General features: G+C 36.3%; 1 protein-coding gene and 1 long non-coding RNA gene across 5 annotated transcripts in view; one reads left to right on the top strand and one right to left on the bottom strand.

Moving 5' to 3' along the window:
• Window positions 1-16,142, bottom strand: part of LOC108394644 (amine sulfotransferase-like) — a 47,206-nt gene extending 31,064 nt beyond the window's left edge. The window contains exons 1-2 of one of the 4 annotated variants that reach the window (XM_073219436.1): window positions 15,912-16,142; window positions 9,687-9,899 (exon numbers count right to left, since the gene is read on the bottom strand). The gene's annotated coding sequence lies outside the window, so the exon portion shown is untranslated. Of the gene's footprint in view, window positions 1-9,686; window positions 9,900-15,882 lie in introns of all 4 variants that reach the window. The other 3 variants (XM_073219437.1, XM_073219435.1, XM_037017688.2) reach the window with 3 other exon arrangements.
• Window positions 16,143-17,742: 1,600 nt separating this feature from the next.
• Window positions 17,743-21,298, top strand: part of LOC118972311 (uncharacterized) — a 41,302-nt gene continuing 37,746 nt past the window's right edge. The window contains exon 1 of the long non-coding RNA XR_005061213.2: window positions 17,743-17,964. This is a non-coding gene — a long non-coding RNA (uncharacterized lncRNA). The remainder of the gene's footprint in view (window positions 17,965-21,298) is intronic.

Raw genomic sequence — 21,298 nt, 5'->3', positions numbered from 1 at the left:
GAGATAATAAAACCACAGTAAAGGAAGTAGACTCATTAAGTACTAAGCAAATGCAAAATGAAATCAATTACTCACAAAGTCATCAAGGGATACATAAAGAGTACAAAGTATGATATCTATTATATAAAGAGTGGAGGAGGAAGAAGAATGGGAACAAAAAAGCTTTAGATTGTGTTTGAAATAGCCTAATAATGAGTAAAGACAGACTGTTAGATAGTAAGGAAGCTGTCCTTGAATCTTTGGTAACCACAAATCTAATGCCTGCAATGGCAATAGTATATCTATCAATAATCACACTAAGTCTAAAAATGATTGGACTGAATGCATCAATAAAAAGACATATTTACAGAAGAGATTAAGGAAACAAAAGATATCTACATGCCCTCTACAGGAGAATCCCTTAAAACTCCAAAACATACACAGAATAAAAGTGAGGGGACAGAAAATTATATTTCATGTAAATAATAGGGAGAAAAAAGCTGGAGTAGCAGTACTTGTATCAGACAAAATAGATTTCAAAAGAAGGAAGTAATATGAGACAAAGAATGACATTATGTAATGGCAGAGGGGTAATCCAGCAAAAGGATATAACCATTATAAATATCCATACACCCAAAAAAGAAGTACCTAAACATATGAAATGAATACTAACATAATTAAAGGGAGAAAGACAATGCAATCATTCATTTTAGGAGACTTCAAAACACCACTCACTCCAAAAGGTAGACCAGCCAGAAGAAAATAATTAAGGAGACAGAGGAACTGAAATGTATTACAACAGATGGAACTAAAAGACATCTTTTGCACCCAATGCAGCAGAATACACATTGCTCTCAAGTTTACATGGAATGTTTTCCAAAAAAGATCACATATTAGGACATAAAAAGAGCCTCATTAAATTCAAAAAGATGAAAATTGTGTCAATAAGCTTCTGAAACCATAAAGGTAAGACACTAGAAATAAATTATGCAAAGAAAAAGAAAGCCCACAAACACATGGAGGCTTAACAACGTTCTCCTTAATAATGAACAGGTCAATGACCAAATAGAAAAAGAGACCAAGCAATAAATGGAGACAAATGAAAACCACTCAACACCACAAAACCTGTGGGATATAGCAAAGGCATTTCTGAGGGGAAAGGATGAAGCAATACAGGTTTACCTCAGGAAAAAAGAACAATCCCAAATGAACAGTATAAACTCACAATTAATGAAAGTGCAGAAAGAACAAATGAGACCCAAAGTGAGTAGAAGGTAGGACATAGCAAAGATCAGAGAAGAAACAATAAAATTGATAAAGATAAAACAATAGAAAGAAAGAATCAATGAAATCAGGAGCTGGATCTTCAATAAAATAAACAAAATAGAAAAACCCTTACCCAGACTTATCAAGAGAACAAGAGAGTGTGTGCACATAGATACAATCAGAGATGAGAAAGGAAAAATCACTGTTGACACCATGGAAATATAATGAATTATTAGAGAATATTATGAAAAATTATATGCTAACTAATTGGATAACTTGGAAGAAATGGTTAATTTTCTAGAGAAACACAACCTTCCAAGATGGACTGGGGAAGAAACAGAAATTCTGAACACAACACTTACCAGCATTGAAATTGAACTGGTAATCAAAACACTACCTAAGGAAAAAACCACTGGACCAGGTAGATTCACCACTGAATTTTATCAGCGATGGAGAGATGACCTAATACCCATCTTCCTTAAAGTTTTCCAGAAAGTAGAAGATGGAATACTTCCAAACTCATTCTGTAAGGCCAGCACTACTCTAATAACAACTACAGATAAACACACCACAAAAAAATATAATTACAGACCAATATCCCTGATGAACATAGATTCAAAAACACTCAATAAATTACTAGCAAACTGATCTCAAAAATACATCAAAAAGATCATACATCACGATCAAGCAGGATTTATTTCAGGGATGAAAGGATGGTATGATATTCAAAAATCATTCAACATCATACAACAAATCAACAAAATGGTTAAAAGTCACATGATCATCTAAATAGATGCTGACAAAACATTTGACAAGATTCAGCATCCATACATGATAAAAATTCTCCACAAAATTGGTATGTAGGTTATGTACCTCAATACAATTAAGGCCATATATGACAAACCCACAACCAACATTATACATAACAGTGAAAACCTGACAACTTTTCTCTAAGTCAAGAATAAGACAAGAATGCCCACTCTTACCACTCTTATTCAACATATACTTGAGGTCCTAGCCATGGCAATCAGCAACACAAGAAATGAAATGCATCAGGATTTGTAAGCAGTAAGTAAAACTGTTGCTGTTTGAAGGTCACATGATATTGTACATAAAAAACTCTAAAGAATCTTTCCAAATCTACTAGAACTGATAACTGAATTCATCAAATTTGAAGGATACAAATTCAATACCCAGAAACTGTTGCATTCCTAACTACTAACAATGAACTAGCAGAAAGAGAAATTAGGAAAAAAACTCCATTTATGATTGCATCAAAATGAATAAAATACATAGGAATAAGCCTAACTGAGAAGGTGAGAGACCTATACCATGGAAACCCCAAGAAAGTCATGAGAGAAATTAAAGAAGACACCAATAAATGGAAATACATCCTGACATTAGGGATAGGAAGAATATTGTCAAAATGGCCATCTTGCCTAAAGCAGTCTACAGATTCAATGCAAGCCCTATCAAAATACCAACACCATTCTTCATTGAACTAGAAGAAATAGCTTCAAAATTCATCTTGAACCACAAAAACACTGAATAGCCAAAGCAATCTTCAGAAAGAAGAACAAAGCTGGGGGCATTATGTTCCCCAGCTTCATGATTTATTACAAAGCCACAGTAATCAATACAATTTGATATTGGCACAAGAACAGTCCAAAAATCAATGGAATAGAATAGAAAGCCCCGATATAAACCCACACATATCTGGCCAATTAATATATAATAAAGGAGCTGTGGATACACAGTTGGGAACTTACAGACTCTTCAACAACTGGTTTTGGCACAACTGGACAGCTACATGTAAGAAAATGAAATTGGATTATTGTCTAACTCCTTACACAAAAGTAAACTTGAAATGGATCAAAAACTTAATGTAAGTCATGAAACCATAAAACTCTTAAAAGAAAACAGGCGAAATTTCTTGAATATAAACATAGGCAACTTTTTCCTGAAAACAAAAGGACAAATGAACAAATTGGACTACATTAAACTAAAAAGCTTCTGTACAGCAAAGGACACCATGAGTAGAACAAAAAGGTATTCTACAGTATGGGAGAATATATTCATAAATGACTTATCCAGTAAGGGGTTAACATTCAAAATATATAAAGAGCTCAGATGACTCAATACCCAAAAAACAAGCAATCCAATTAAAAAATGGGGAGAGGATGTGAACAGACACTTCTCCAAAGAAGAAATATGGGTAGCCAGCAGACACATGAAAACGTGCTCCATATTGCTAATTACCAGGGAAATGCAAATTAAAGCCACAATGAGATATCACCTCAAACCTGTTAGGATGGTCAACAACCAAAAGAGAAGAAACAACAAGTGCTGGCTAGGATGTGTTGAAAGGGAACCCTCTTACACTGTTGGTGGAAATGTATATTAGTTCAACATTGTGGAAAGCAATATGGAGATTCCTCAAAAAATATAAATAGAGATAGCATTTAAACCAGTAATTCCATTCCTAGGAATTTAGCTGAATAGAACAAGATCCCTGATTCAAAAAGATATAAGCATCCCTATGTCTACCAACAGCACCATTTATAGTAGCCAAGATATGGAAGCAATCTAAGTGTCCATCATAGATAAATGTACAAAGAAGTTGCAGTACATATACATGATACAATATTATTCAGCCATAATCATAAGAAGAAAAGAAATCCTACCATTTGCAACAACATGGATGGAGCTAGAGCATATTATGCTCAGTGAAATAATCCAGGCAAAGAAAGATAAGTACTAAATGATTTTACTCATTTGTGGAGTATAACAAAGAATGTAAAACTGAAGGAACAAAACAGCAGCAGACTCACAGAATCCAAGAAGGACTAGCAGTTACCAAAATGCAGGAGTTTGATTGAGTGTGTGGGAAGGGAGGGAGAAGGAGATTAAGGAGCATTATAATTGGAACTCACAATATGGCTAGGTTACAGGCAAGATAGTGCACAACTGAGATGATGACTCTACAGCATCTTACTATGCTGATACACATTGACTGCAATGAGGGGGGACTTGATAATATAAGTAAATGCTGAAACCACAATGTTGCTCATGTGAAACCTTCATAAATTGTGTAACACTGATAATTACTTTAAAATAATGCATTAATGTACCTTATATTTTGGGTACCTCTGTTGTATAAGATGCTCCTGGGAGAAAGATGATCATTCTCTGGATGTCACTTGGATCGCATAGATCAAATGGCTTATGTGCTCCTTGGTGGAGGGAAATGTATAGAGCAGGCTTTGGAGGAATGCATATGCCCTACTGTTTCTACCTGATTGTACATGGGAATTAGAAGGAACACTGGGAGATTGACATACGTAAAACTGCACTGTATCCAATGTTGAGATCTATTTTACAACAGATATACACCTATAATTAGAATCATGATAAATCACAGTCTTCACATGACTCCACCAGATGTTTAAAATAGCTTTCAGTATCTAATATTTGCTTTCAACAGTACCATGTAATGAATGAAAATAAATGAATTTACATTTAACACAGGTAGCCATGGAGCAAGAACATTTATATCTAAAGGAAAGAGGTATAGCAATGACAAATACTTGGGGAAATGGAAGAGTGAATGACAATACACCTTAAAACATGGGACAAAGAAACAGATCAAACACATTTGTGGCAGCAAAATATATTGCTTTTTGGCACAACACTTGAGTCCAGTTAGGAGTAGATGTGATGAAGAAATTGTTGGGGCTGCAGGGGGCCTGTGAAGCAATGTGTGCACAATGTAATGATGGGAATCATTTGTGTTTTCCTGTCTTCCTGTACTAATAGGGACTAAAGAAAGAAACTAAGACAAAAAAGATACCTCTTGAATGGGTCTTCTTACTGTGGAGATAAAATATTTTACAAAGATATAGAAAATTTAGGGTCATCAGAGGTGGTGCAGAATAGAGAGCAAACAGCTACACCTTATATCTCTCTCTTTGATCTACATAATATTAATTCCCCTGTCTTATATTCTACTTATAGTAAAACTTAGTATAATACTACTGTTATGGTGAATCATGCCTTTCCTTACTACATGTATAATATTTTTCTCCTCCTCTGGGTGGCATTACCAAATTCATTATTTAAAAAATCTATTTAAGTGTCTAAAGAAAAACGAGGGCTCATTAAACACTCAGATACCTCTAACACTAAGAAATACAAGAGGAACTCACCCAAATATTTTTCATGTTCACGGTAACTAGTATAATTTTCAGTAATTAAACTGAAGTTGAAATTTGTTGGTTTAATTAAAACAGGCATGCCTTAGATTTACCAGCAGTATGTATACACTTTCATTCCACCTAGTTTTGCTAAATATCCAGTATCCTGTTATCTCTGGTGCACACTTTGTCAGCAGGAAAAATAACGAAAGAAAATGGCTGACTGCTTAAATGGCTCATGAAATTTTCATGACTAATCTAAACATGCTTATTAATTGAAAGAATTAAGTAAACAAAAGTGAATATGCTAAAGATTTCTATGTACTCTGTTCAACAATTACTAGATTTTATGATATGTGTATTTGTTTCCCAAATCTCTTTGGTAACTTATATTCTCAGAGTTTTACTAAGTTAAATGATTAAAATTCATTGAATCTCTAGATAATTCCTAAGTAAAAAAAATAAACAGTAGTTATTGGAGATATGTTTATTCACTTTTAGCTTATGTCAGTAAAACATGCTTTGTACCACATTAACCACAATTGTACTCTGAGAAAGGATATGCTTCTAGACGTTACAAAATATATTAATAAATTTGCCAATCTACACGTTTCTGGTGGAATGGAGGGTTCACCATTACTTTCTTCTTGGTTTTCAACTGAAGTAACCATTTCTAGGGGTTACAGAACTAGTGTATGGAATTCTGACCACTAGAATTAGTAAGGAAAACATCCATGTGGAAGAATATACAAAGAAGGTGTGTTTTTGGCCAAGAAAATTTATGTGGTATGTAACTGTTTTTCTTTTAAGAAAAATGAAATTAATATTTTCCTATATTACAGCCGATTATTTCTGAATGGGACAAAGTAAAACAAAGGACAGCTAAATGAATTTAAAAAATTGGGAATAGTAGAGAAAACTTTTACTTTGTACTGTCAAAGTGGTTAATATATAATTGTTATTATAAGGGATTGAAAGATAAACTTTAATATCATGCTGTGCCTGTGTGAAACTAAAATTTAATTTTCTTTCATCACCTAAAAGGACAAATTTTTCCTAGACAATTACACTGCTCTTCATAGACTGTGAGCCATTTTTCCTTATCTTTTAACCTATCTTCCACAAAGGAAAGATTTTAGGTCTTAGCAAAATAATTTCCTGAACTTTATGTTGTCATTACCATTCCTTTGATTAACTTAGAAAACTGAGGCTTAAAATTAAAAGAGTGAATTTTACTCACAGCTATGAATCTTATTTATTGGCTTTTTAAATATATTATTGTCACTTTGGTTAAATAGTGACCAAGTATTGTATCAAAGTGACCTATGATCCTAGTTTACTAAGTGTTTTAAAACCCTTTGATATTTTTTACTGAATTCCCAAAAAACTAAATTATAAATGAAGTCTTGTTAACCTTCTGGTAATTTAAGGATTTTGCAGAGCATCACTGGAACATCTCAAAAGATTTGTTTTCTCTCCTTATAAAAAGAGAGATGAGAAAATATGCAAGCTTATTTTATATATTAAATTACTTTGGACATGTTTTTAAATAAGTGAAACTAAAACTATGTTAATTGTATTAGTACAAAATGTCAAACTTCTTCATGTGCATTATACTAAATTCTCATAAGGTCTTTAAATAGGCCCATTTTAAAGTCTTTTGCTTTTTTTTCTTTTTGAAAAAGAGATCAGTATATGGATAATCGCATGGGACAGAGTAGGAAGACTCAATGGCCTACAGCTATGAGATTCCCAAGAATGGACCAACAGACAACACCGCAAAGAAAAGAATTATTCTTTTGCTCCAATGCATTCAAAAGGGACTTGTCTTAAATGAGGTTAATGCAAAGGATTCTAACAACCATGGGTTTCTGATATTTTTCCAATCATGCCACTGAACTGGATAAGAATTTAAAGCACTCTAAAAGAGAAAATGATAGCTTCATAAAACTTGCTTCAAAAAAATTGCTAACAAAAGATGAAGATCAATGATAAATAATTGCATGGGACTGCATAGAATGAGGATTATTATAATTTCTGTGGCTTTTGATTTGAAACATTACATGCTCTTCAATGGTTGTTTTTCCATATTTAAGGAAACCTTTTCACTTTCCTGTTAAGAGAGCAACATTTTGGTAATGGGTACCATATGGAATAGGTTGAAACATTTACTCCATCACCCTACCTGTTCCCCCTAGAATTTATAAACTTTCAATGAACATTGAGGGTTTTTTTAGTAATGTATTCATTCGCAGAAGTTCAATAAGATGCTGTTCCCTTTCTAACAGGACACAATTGAAAACACGGTGATATGACCAAGGCTTTGGCTTGAATGGCATATTTGAGAAAGATACACATAGACTCACACATGACCAGACATATCTATGGAACTAAGGGTGAGTTTATGGACCCAATACAACCCCATGGAAAAATTGGCCTACTACCTTGTTTATAGGACTCCCAGCAGCCATTTCTGCTGAATGAGAAAGGTCACTTCCTGGCAGGCCCAGGAACTTCAGCATATGTGGGGATCTCCATAAGAGAGGGATTAACTCAAATTTTGAAGTATTGCATGCTAAGTCTGATGGAAAGCCCTGGGCTTTGTTCCTATCCTCAAGACATTTTTTAGTCAAACTCAGACTGCATTTGGCATATTCTCAAAAAGCCAACTGTCAAGAAGTCTATAGTCAATCTATTTCCACTGCAGTTATGTTAATAATCACATCAAGGAGGAAACTATATGTATATTGTAAACAAATTGGTCTTACTGTGATTATCTCTGTTAGAAATGAGGTAACTAGGAAAAAAATCTATATTTCCACAGTAATGTATGCCACTGCCTTATGGATACTAGATTTAAGACCTGCCCATTGTCTTTGAGGTTTTCTTTTTGACCTGTAAATTGAACTGCACTTGAAATTCTTCTACTTTCCTCAAGTATTGGCTATAACTCTCCAAACTAATGCCTCCAATTATCTCCAAACATACTTATGTGGAATCATTGGGAACAAAACTTCCCTTTTTCAGAAGACATGCATGTTAAACTGGAAAACATGGTTTGAATATCAGATAAATTACAACAGCAGCTCATCTGTGGACCATGCCTGTTATTATGTAGCCTCTCAGAAATATCTGCAGAGACATTCAATCTTCAAACCAGAAATATTTATCATATTACCACTGGCTGCTATCATTACATCTCAATATGTTTCAAGTCAGATGTGTAAATATCTTCTCAACCTTCTGCCTTTACCTGAAAAAATGTGATTAAAGACTGCTCCTCTCTCGAGGATCATGGGAAGATGGTGACATGAGTAGTTCAGTGGAAATCTCCTCCCCAAAACATATATATTTATGAAAATACAATAAATAAAACTATTCCTAAAAGAGACACCAGTGGATGCAGTACAACAGCCAGGATACACCTACAGCTGCGAGAACTTAGTATCACATGAAGGGGGTAAGATACAAGCCTCAGCCAGGCAGGACCTGAACGCTCTCCCACCCCAAAACCTGACAGGAAGAAAGGAGTCAGAACGGGGAGGGAGTGAAAGATCAGGACTGCTAAACAACCAGTTCTAGAAATTCGCACCCGGAATGCAGACACAAGGTACACGGGGTGCTGGATATTAGAGAAACAGAAAAGCAAAACCTGTGGGCAGGTCCCTGCAATCGGTGCCCCTGAAACAAAAGAAAAGCGAGGGCTTTCTGCAAGTCTTAAAGAGACAGGGACCCCATAGCTGGATGAAGTTGTCCTGGCAGCTGGGAATACCAGGGAAACTTAGGCGCCCTACATAGAGGCAGTGCAGTTCTGAAGCCCCTCACGGCACTAAGTAGCCTGCCAGTCATTCCTCCAACTGGCGTGGACCCTGACACACAGGCCCAGTAGTGGGAGAGTGGCAGCATGTGCCAGAGACGACAGTGCTGGAAGGAACCGAGAGCAGATCTGTGAGCTGCAGGGGAGGCTTGTGCTAGCCTGCAGCTATGCAACCGAACATCCCAGGTGTGGAAGAGCCCCACACGCACCTGAGGCAGAGCCAGAGGGAGCAGGCACGCTCCCAGCAGCCGAACGGAATCCCAGCCCAATGCACACCCACCCGAACCAGACCCAAAGGCCACTGCTGACACACAGCTGCCAAGAAGGGTAGCCGCTAGCACGGAGGAGCATACCTGGCATGCCTTCCACTCCCCACAGGGCTCCACACTGCTCTAACGGACACCCCACCTACAGCAGTTTAGGGGACTAACCCGGTGGCTGCTCCAGGAGTGCAGGTAGCCATTACAGGCAATGGAGAAGGGCAAGGCATCCAGCAAGCAGGAAAGGACTTTCTTCTCCCAGGTGACACACCCGCAAACTGCCTACAGCCACTGCTATCACCATGAAAAGGCAAAAAAATCTGGTCCAGTCCAAGATAGTTACACCAGGGAAAGGATCTGCAGAGGCAGACCTAACCAGTCTCCCTGAAAAAGAATTCAAAATAAAAATCATAAACATGCTGACAGAGCTGCACAGAAATATGCAAGAACTCAGGGATGAAGTCCGGAGGGAGATTACAGATATCCAAACCCCCAGGCCAGATGGATTTATCTGGGAATTTTATCAGACATACAGAGAAGACATAACACCCATTCTCCTTAAAGTTTTCCAAAAAATAGAAGAGAATAGGAGGGAATACTCCCAAACTCATTCTATGAAGCCAACATCACCCTAATATCAAAAACAGAAGTGATTACAGAAGTGAAACAAACTCTGGAAGGATTTATAAGCAGACTGGATAAGATGCAAGAGGCCATCGATGGAATAGAAACCAGAGAACAGGAACGCATAGAAGCTGATGCAGAGAGAGATAAAAGGATCTCCAGGAATGAAACAATATTAAGAGAACTGTGTGACCAATCCAAAGGGAACAATATCCACATTATAGGGGTGCCAGAGGAAGAAGAGAGAGAAAAAGGGATAGAAAGTGTCTTTGAAGAAATAATTGATGAGAACTTTCCCAAAATGGGTGAGGAAATAGTTGCTCAGACTAAAGAGGCACACAGAACTCCCGAGAGACTGGATCCAAAGAGGACAACACCAAGACACATAATAATTAAAATGGCAAAGATCAAGGACAAGGATAGAGTATTAAAGGCAGCCAGAGAGGGCAAAAAGGTCACCTACAAAGGAATACCCATCAGGCTATCATCAGACTTCTCAACAGAAACCTTACATGCCAGAAGAGAATGGCATGATATATTTAATGCAATGAAACAGAAGGGCATTGAACCAAGGATACTGTATCCAGCATGATTATAATTTAAATATGGAGGGATTAAACAATTCCCACACAAGCAAAAGGTGAGGGAATTTGCCTCCCACAAACCAACTCTAGAGGGTATCTTAGAGGGACTGCTCTAGATGGGAGCACTCCTAAAAAGAGCACAGAACAAAACACCTAACATATGAACAATGGAGGAGGAGGAAAAGAAGGGAAAGAAATAATCATCAGACTGTGTTTATAACAGCTCAATAAGTGAGTGACGTCAGACAGTAAGGGAGTATACAAGCTAACCTTGAACGTTTGGTAGCCACAAATCTAAAGCCTGCAATGGCAATAAGTACATATCTTTCAATAACCACCCTAAATGGAAAGGGACTGAATGCACCAATCAAAAGACAAAGCGTATATGTTGCTTACAAGAGACTTACCTCAAACCCAAAGACATGCACAGATTAAAAGTCAAGGGATGGAGAAAGATACTTCATGAAAACAACAGAGAGAAAAAAGCAGGTGTTGCAATACTAGTATCAGACAAAATAGACTTCAAAATAAAGAAAGTAACAAGAGATAAAGAAGGACATTACATAGTGATAAAGGGCTCAGTCCAACAAGAGGACATAAACATTATAAACGTATATGCACCCAATACAGGTGAACCAATATATGTGAAACAAATACTAACAGATTAAAAGGAGGAAATGCAATGCAATGCATTCATTTTTGGAGACTTTAACACACCACTCACTCCAAAGGACAGATTCACCAGACAGAAAAGAAGGACACAGAGGCACTGAACAACACGCTAGAACAGATGGACCTAATAGACATCTATAGAACTCTACATCCAAAAGCAGCAGGATACACATTCTTCTCAAGTGCACATGGAACATTCTCAGGAATAGACCACATACTAGGCCACAAAAAGAACCTCAGTAAATTCCAAAAGATTGAAATCCTACCAGCCAACTTTACAGACCACAAAGGTACAAAACTAGAAATAAATTTTACAAAGAAAGCCAAAAGGCTCGCAAAAACATGGAGGCTTAAAAACATGCTCTTAAATAATCAATGGATCAATGACCAAATTAAAATGGGTATCCAGTAATATATGGAAACAAATGACAACAACAACACAAAGCCCCAACTTCTGTGGGATGCAGCAAAAAGAGTCTTAAGAGGAAAGTATATAGCAATCCAGGCATATTTAAAGAAGGAAGAACAATCCCAAATGAATAGTCTAATGTCACAATTATTGAAATTGGAAAAAGAAGAACAAATGAGGCCTAAGGTCAGCAGATGGAGGGACATAATAAAGATCAGAGAAGAAATAAATAAAATTGAGAAGAATAAAACAACAGAAAAAAACAATTAAACCAAGAGCTGATTCTTTGAGAAAATAAACAAAATAGAAAAGCCTCTAGCCAGACTTCTTAAGAGAAAAATAGAGTCAACACAAATCAACAGAATCAGAAACGAGAAAGTAAAAAACACAACGGACCCCACAGAAATACAAAGAATTATTAGAGAGTACAATGAAAACGTATATGCTAACAAGGTGGAAAACCTAGGAGAAATGGACAACTTCCTAGAATAATACAACCTTCCATGAATGACCCAGAAAGAAACAGAAAATTTTAACAGACCTATTACCAGTAATGAAATTGAATCGGTAATCAAAAAACTACCCAATAAGAAAACCCCCAGGCCAGATGGATTTATCTGGGAATTTTATCAGACATACAGAGAAGACATAACACCCATTCTCCTTAAAGTTTTCCAAAAAATAGAAGAGAATAGGAGGGAATACTCCCAAACTCATTCTATGAAGCCAACATCACCCTAATATCAAAAACAGGCAAAGACCCCACCAAAAAAGAAAACTACAGACAAATATCCCTGATGAATTTAGATGCAAAAATACTCAACAAAATATTAGCAAACCGAATTCAAAAATATATCAAGATGATTATAAACCATGACCAAGTGGGATTCATCCCAGGGATGCAAGGATGATACTACATTCGAAAATCCATCAGCATCATCCACCACATCAACAAAAAGAAAGACAAAAACCACATGATCATCTGCATAGATGCTGAAAAAGCATTCGACAAAATTCAACATCCATTCATTATAAAAACTCTCAACAAAATGGATACAGAGGGCAAGTACCTCAACATAATAAAGGCCATATATGATCAACCTACAGCTAACATCATACTAAACAGCGAGAGGCTGAAAGCTTTTCCTCTGAGATCGGGACCAGGACAGGGATGCCCACTCTCCCACTGTTATTCAATGATGTACTGGAGGTCCTAGCCACGGCAATCAGAAAACAAAGAAATACAAGGAATCCAGATTGGTAAAGAAGAAGTCAAACTGTCACTATTTGCAGATGACATGACATTGTACATAAAAATCCCTAAAGACTCCACTGCAAAACTATTAAAACTAATATCAGAATTCAGCAAAGTTTCAGGATACAAAATTAACACACAGAAATCTGTGGCTTTCCTATACACAATGAACTAATAGAAAGAGAAATCGGGAAAAGAATTCCTTTCACAATAGCATCCAAAAGAATAAAATACCTAGGAATAAACCTAACCAAGGAAGTGAAAGACCTATACCCTGAAAACTACAAGAAACTTTAAAGAGAAATTAAAGAGGTCACTAACAAATGGAAACTCATCCCATGTTCCTGGCTAGGAAGAATTAATATAATCAAAATGGCCATCCTGCCCAAAACAATATACAGATATGATGCAATCCCTATCAAACTACCAACAGCATTCTTCAATGAACTGGAACAAATAGTTCAAAGATTCATATGGAACCATCAAAGACCCCAAATAGCCAAAGCAATCCTGAGAAGGAAGAATAAAGCGGGGGGAATCTCGTTCCCTAACTTCAAGCTCTACTACAAAGCCACAGTAATCAAGACAATTTGGTATGGGCACAAGAACAGAGCCACTCACCAGTGGAACAGAATAGAAACTCCAGACATTAACCCAAACATATATGACCAATTAATATATGATAAAGGAGCCATGGACATACAATGGCGAAATGAAAGTCTCTTCAACAGATGGTGCTGGCAAAACTGGACAGCTACATGTAAGAGAATGAAACTGGATCAATGTCTAACCCCATACACAAAAGTAAATTCCAACTGGATGAAAGACCTCAATGTAAGTCATGATACCATAAAACTCTTTGAAAAAAACATAGGCAAAAATCTCATGGACATAAACGTGAGTGACTTCTTCATGAACATATCTCCCTGGGCTAGGGAAACAAAGGCAAAAATGTACACGTGGGACTGTATCAAGCTAAAAAGCTTCTGTACAGCAAAGGACACCATCAATAGAACAAAAAGGTATCCTACAGTATGGGAGAACATATTCATAAATGACAGATCCGATAAAGGATTGACATCCAAAATATATAAAGAGCTCACACATCTCAACAAACAAAAAGCAAATAATCCAATTAGAAAATGGGCAGAGGAGCTGAATAGACAGTTCTCTAAAGAAGAAATTCAGATGGCAACAGACACATGAAAAGATGCTCCACATTGCTTGTCATCAGGAAAATGCAAATTAAAACCACAATGAGATATCATCTCACACCAGTAAGAATGTCTACCATCCAAAGGACAACAACAAATGTTGTCGAGGTTGTGGAGAAAGGGGAACCCTCCTACACTGCTGGTGGGAATGTAAACTAGTTCAACCATGTGGAAAGCAGTATGAAGATTCCTCAGAATTCTCAAAATAGAAATACCATTTGACCCAGGAATTCCACTTGTAGGAATTTACCCTAAGAATGCAGCACTCCAGTTTGAAAAAGACAGATGCACCCCTATGTTTATCGCTGCACTGTTTACAATAGCAAAGATATGGAAGCAACCTAAATGTCCATCAGTAGATGAATGGATAAAGAAGATGTGGTACATATACACAATGAAATATTATGCAGCCATAAGAAAAAAACAGATCCTACTATTCACAACAATATGGATGGAGCTAGAGGGTATTATGCTCAGTGAAATAAGCCAGGCGAAGAAGGAGAAGTACCAAATGATTTCACTCATATGTGGAGCATAAGAACAATGGAAAACTGAAAGAACAAAACAGCAGCAGAATCACAGAACCCAAGAATGGACTAATAGTTACCAAAGGTAAAGGGACTGGGGAAGATGGGTGGGAAGGGAGGGATAAAGGTGGGGAAAGAGAAAGAGATTAGCATTACGATTAGCATGTGTAGTGCGTGGGTGGCATGGGGAGGGCTGTGCAACACAGAGAAGACAAGTAGTGATTTTTCAGCATCTTACTATGCAGATGGACATTGACTGTGAAGGGGTTTGTGTGGGGGACTTGTTGAAGGGGGGAACCTAGTAAACCTAATGTTCTTTCTGTAATTGTAGATTAATGATACCAAAATAAGAAAGAATATAAAAGACTGCTCCTCTCATTATCCGTTGCTTTTCTTTTGCATCTCTGATTAAATACCCAATGGCTTACAAAGTATAAGCCAAATTTTGGGAGCTGACCTACACCATCGCCTCCTTTAATGAGTTTAACTGAACTGATGTATTGTCAGGGCTGAGACTAGCTCCATGAGATAGAGCAATGTAACAACCCAAATTTGGGACCAGAAAACTTCTTGGGGAAGTTGCCTAGGTGGGACTGATCAGGAACACAGGACATCACCCCAGGATGTAAATTATTTTGAGCTGAAGGCAATTAAGACCTACCAGACTCAGGAGAAGCTTTTTCCTCTTGCTTATTGCATAAATGAAGGTTGATAGAAGACCTGTACCAGTAAAAGAGCTATTGCCAAAGGTTCTTTTTATATCCAAAAGACTTATGTGCATGACAGGAGAAACATGTTCTCCAAACATTTCATCTTTCCATCTCAGGTAAATGATCATCCTCCCTATTGAAGCCCCAGAGCCCAAAGCCCCTTACTAAGCTCAGGTGTTGTATCAGCCTCAGTATATTGCCTGAGGGTCTTTAAGGATTTGTGCCTTTGAAGTGCTCCTCTTTATAGTTATTTAAGATTGCTTTTCTCTTGTTTATCTTACTTCTATGAACTTAATTATAGAAGTGGCCACAGACTGTAAAAGGAAAGAAAGGAATAGTTTTCTGTCCCTATACAAGAATGAAACTACTCACCTGAGGATGTAGTTTAAATAATTACTTACCATCTGATATAAACGCATGTAAGAAGAATAATTCTGTGACTCCAGGTGGAAAAGATCAAGTCTCAATATTCCACAGAGATTGAATGAACAACCAATTATAAATGTTCCTGGAATCAATAATTCTCTCAAGAGTGGGATTAAGCACATGCGGACTTATCCGTTTTCCAACACATGGGTGAAATGCCTGTTCCATTTACCACAAATAGTGGATGGTAAATGATTCAACCAAATCAAAGCTACCCAGGGCTACTGGGCAGAGTTCAATGTCACTAATTGGGAATATCCAGAAAGGAAGGATGTTCTTATCTGCTGTCCCATTCATAACCCTCTTATGTCTATCAGTTACCAGCACAATGGATCAAGGTTCTTCTGCTTCAAAGTCACACCTATTGGGACAGTTAAATATTTGTATTATTTCTATGACCAGTTGAGAATTGATATAATGGAAAAACTGAAACATTAAGAGAAAAAAGCCATACATGGAGGTTTTTAAATGAGACACTTTGAAAGATTAGGCCCTTGCTCAATTTCTGCAATTTTCAAAAAAGTGTAATACTTAACTAATAGTCACCTTTTATCTGCCATCATCCCTCTCACTGGGCAGGTATTAGTAAGATGTTCATATCTCTTCATCACACACATACAGAGAGGTCCTGGGCTAATTCTTCTGATACTGTTTGTGTTCATGGGTCACACACTCTACCCAGTCAGTTTGTCTGCAAAATGGATGGCCAGAAAGGTAAATATTGTAAGGCCTATTAAATTCCTTCTATATTCACCCGGGTTATTGACTTTATCTGTAGCTTTTCTTCTATTGTTTGTGCCTATTCAATGTCAGGTACTTCTTCCAATATAGTAAGATAATTCATGACTCTTCTGCATCTGCTGACTTTACACTGGACACACTATCTTATTTAGAAACAACTCAAGTCATTCTTGGCACACTTCCCCTCCTTCTATTCAGGAGCACAGCTCCAGGCAAAGCCAGCTTGCAATTCCTACTTGAAACAACTCTTAGTCCCTTTCGAATTCATGGATACATTTTTCCTATCACCATATCTCATTAAATAAACAATCAAAACAAAGGAAGGCTTCAATCCCTTTTATTTGAGGAATTTTAACTAAGAAAATAAGTCTTTCATGTGACACAAACTCACCCTTTTAATTATTCATACTCCATATTTCTCTTGGTAATTTAAGAGTTAAAAACTAATTCCATTAAAAAAAGTAATGGTTGTTAATAGCTTGGAAAAAAACTTTTGACTTACTTAGTAAATGAATAACTTGCAGAAAATAAACTAGACTTACAGTTATTGAAATTTTTAAATATTTGCCAAATGTTGTGTAAGAGTGCAGAGATGGAAATCTTAGTCCCTGAAGGTTTTGAGTAAAACCTCTGACTTATTATTAACCAATGACTAATGTATTCTTGCCCAGATGTCAATATGGAAAACAACATTTTTAAATGAAACTTTAGGGGACTCTTGAACAAGTCTGCATATTCCTCAGGAAGAAGATTTCATATTACCAAAACAAGCTTTAAAAAAAATTAAAAAATAGACAAAATAACCACATGCAGGCAGAGATCAGATTCCTGAGCTACTATAACCTTACCTAAACATGTCCAGTTTTCAAAAATACATGAGAAAGGCCAAGAAACTAGAATTTGTGGCACAGAATCAAGCAAAAGACCAATTAACAGAAACTATCTTAGAGGACCCGCTGCTGGACTTAGCAAACAAAGTAGTTATGGAAAATATGTTCTATTTGATGAGTCACTAAAACGCCTCTGCAGCCATTTTGATCTGGGAGAAGAAAACTCAGGGAACATGAGTCTGTGTCCATAGAGATTATCCCACGTGGCAGCATAAGGACAAACCAATTATGGGAAATGTACAGAGCCTTGGAGATACAGGGAAACATTAAACTTACCGACGTGTGCATAAGAGGGACAGGAGAAAACAAGATAGGAAAGAATTTGGAAACCCGATGGCCAAAAATTTCCCAGATTTGATGAAGATCCATCTACATATCCATGGAGCTCTGCAAGCAAGTAGGTTACACATGAATAGATCCTTACTTGGACCTATTACAAAATACTGAAACAGAAATTTTAGGATTGTGTTTTCTATTTCTATAGAGAATGCCTTTGATATTTTGATGGGAATTATGTTGAAACTGAAGGTGCCTTTGGGTATAGTATGAATATTTTAACAATATTAATTTTCTTGACTCAGGATCATGGGCTATCTTTTGATTTGTTTGTGACCTTGGTTACTTTCAGCAAAGTCTTGTCATTTTCATTGTAAAAGTCCTTCACTTTCTTAGCCAAATTTATTCCTAATTATTTTAAAGCTTTTAATGCTATTGTTGAGAAAAGTTTTCTTTATTTCTTCTTTTGATGCTTCATCAAGTAGTGTTAGTAAATGCAACTAATTTCTCCATATTATTCTTTATCCCCTAACCATACTGAGATTGTTGATTAGGTCCCACAATTTTTACTAGGCTCTCTGCGATTCACTGTATATAAAGTCATATCATTTGCAAATAACAACTCTGATTCTTCTTTTCTGACTTGTATGTCTCTTATTATTTTGAAATCCCTAACTGCTTTATAGAGACATCTGACCCTATACCAAATAAGAGTGGGAGACTGGGCATTCTTGTTTTGCTATGGATGTTCCAGAAAAAAGTCAGCCTTTCCCCTTTGATTTGATGTTAACTGACAGTTTGTCATATTTAGCTTTTATTAAGTCGAGATATGTTTCTTCTATACCCAATCTGTTAAGGGTTTTCATCATGAAATGATTTGATGTTGTGTTTTACTGCATCTATTAAGATGATCATGTGAAAATTATTTTCCATTCATTTGATGTGAAATATGATGTTTATTAATTTGCATATGTTGAACCATCCTTCCATTCCAGGGATAAATCATACTTGCACATGGTGTATATCTCTGTGCTTATCATTGAGGTTTTGATTTTCATTTTCTTGGTAATTGGCGATACTGACCATCTTTTCGTGTGTCTGTTGAACGTCTGCTGGTCTTCTTTAAAAAATTTCTATTCTGGAGCTCTGCCCATTTTTTAATCAATTTGTTATCTTTTCTATATTGGTTTGTATGAGTTACTTATATGTTTTGTATATTAGCCTCTGATGAGATATATCCTTTGCAGAGGTACTCTCCCACATGGTAGGTTGCCTTTTTGTTTTGTCGATGCCTTCCTTTACTGTGGAAAAGCTTTATAGTTTGCTGTAGGTTCCCTTATTTCTTTTTGCTTTTGCTTCCCTTGTTTGTGGAGTTCTATCCAGGATAACATTACTAATTCTGATGTTCAAGAGTTTATTACCTAAGTTTTCTTCTAGGTTTCAGGTCTCAAATTTAGGTATTTAACCCATTTTGAGTTTATTCTTTGTATGGTATAAGGCAGTGATGCAGTGTCATTTTTTTCATGTAGCTGTCTAATTTTCCAAACTCCACTTTTTGAGGAGGCTGTCTTTTCCTGACTGTATATTCTTGCCTCCTTTGTCATAGATTAATTGAACTTATAGGCATGGGTCTGTTTGCTCTCTATTTTGCTCTATTGGTCTGTTTATCTTGCTGTGCCATTATGTTAATGTTTGGATTACTGTAGCTTTGTAGCACAGTTTGAAATCAAGGAGAGTGATGACACAGCTTTGTCTTCTTAAAGGTTACTTAGACACGTCAGGTTTTGCGTGTGTGTGTTTGTGTGTGTGTGGTTGCATGCAAAGTTTAAGGTTATTTGCTCTAGTTCTTTGAAAAATGCCACTGTCATTTTTATAGGGATGGCTAGCTTTGGAACTGTATTACTTCAGGCAATGTGTCCATTTTAACAGTAATAATTCTTCCTATACATAAGCATGGAATAGCTTTCCATTTATTTATGCTGTCTTCAGTTTCTTTCATTAAACTTTTACAGTTCTCAAAGGGCAGGACTTTTGCCTCCTTGGTTGTATTTATTCCTAGCTACTTTTTTTTAATGCAGTTGTAATCAGGATGGTTTTCTTTGTCCTTCTTTCTCAAATTCTCTTATGTGTAAAGCTATGTTTTTAATCTGAGGTTTTTCTGTTACTTGACATAGGCTTGTAAATTTACAAACTTCCCTTCAGAACTGCTTTTGTTGCTCCCAAAGATTTTGAATGACGTTGTTTCTCTATTCATGATACTCCAATTATTTTTTATTTTCCTCTGTAATTTCTTTAGGGACTCATTGTTTGTCCTAGAGGATGCTGTTTAGCCTCCAATTGTTCATGTGTTTTCCATTTTTGTTCTTGTAATTAATTTCTGGTTTCATATTATTTCATCTAAAGATGGTTGGTTACACTTGAATCTTCCTAAATATATTAAAACTTGTTTCATAACCTAATGTGTGATCTTTCCTAAAGGACATTTCCTGTGTGCTGGAAAAGAATGAATATTTTGCTTTTCTGTATGTAGCATTCTGTATATATCTATTTGATCCATTTGGTGTAATGTATCATTCAATGCCACTGTTTGTTTCCTCATTAATTCTCTGGATAATCTATCGATTGGTGTAAGTATAGCATGAAACTCAGTTTATTATTGTTATATTACTGTGAGTTTCTCCCTTCATGTCTGCGAATATTTGTTCTGTGTATGTAGGTGCTCCTCTGTCATATCTTCTCATTTTTTCCCCTTAATCATAATCTAAAGTCTTAGTCTCTTTTTACACCGTTTATTTTAACACCTATGTTTTCCGATAGAGCTACCACTTCCCCAGCCCTCTTTTCTTTCTGTGCACATGGAGCACCTCTTTCCATCCCTCAGTCTGTATCTTTATGTGTGAAGTGACTCTCTTCTAGGCACTGCATAGATGAGTCTTTATTTTTTACCCACCCAGTAGCCCTAGTCTTTGGATTGGAGCATTGAGTCCATTTACATTTAAAATAATTATCGGTAGGAAGAATATTATTGGAATTTTGTTAAACATTTTCTGGTTGGTTTTGTCATTTTTCTCTGGACTTGTCTTCCTTTGCTCTCTTCCCTTGTGTCTGCTGACTTGATTAGTTTGTGTATTTAATCCTTTCTCTTTACTTTTTGTGTATCACATAGGATTTTGGTTTTGGGTTACCAGGGGTTTAAATATAAGGTCTTACACATATAGCAGTCTACGTTATGTTGACAGTAGTTTAAGACTGAAAACCTGATAACAGCACTCTATTTTTAACTCCCCCACCTCCACATTAAATGGGTATGATTTTTTTTTAATTTTATTTTGGTATCATTAATCTACAATCACTTGAAGGACATTATGTTTACTAGGCTCCCCCCTTCATGTGTATGATTTTTTAAAATATCTTTTATATAAGGTTTCTCTGAACCACTTTTTAGAAGTAGTTGA

This window comes from Manis javanica, chromosome 13, assembly GCF_040802235.1.
Source record: "Manis javanica isolate MJ-LG chromosome 13, MJ_LKY, whole genome shotgun sequence".
Taxonomy (NCBI): Eukaryota; Metazoa; Chordata; class Mammalia; order Pholidota; family Manidae; genus Manis; species Manis javanica.
Note: the sequence above shows the minus strand (reverse complement) of the source record. Positions and strands in the feature narration are given on the sequence as shown.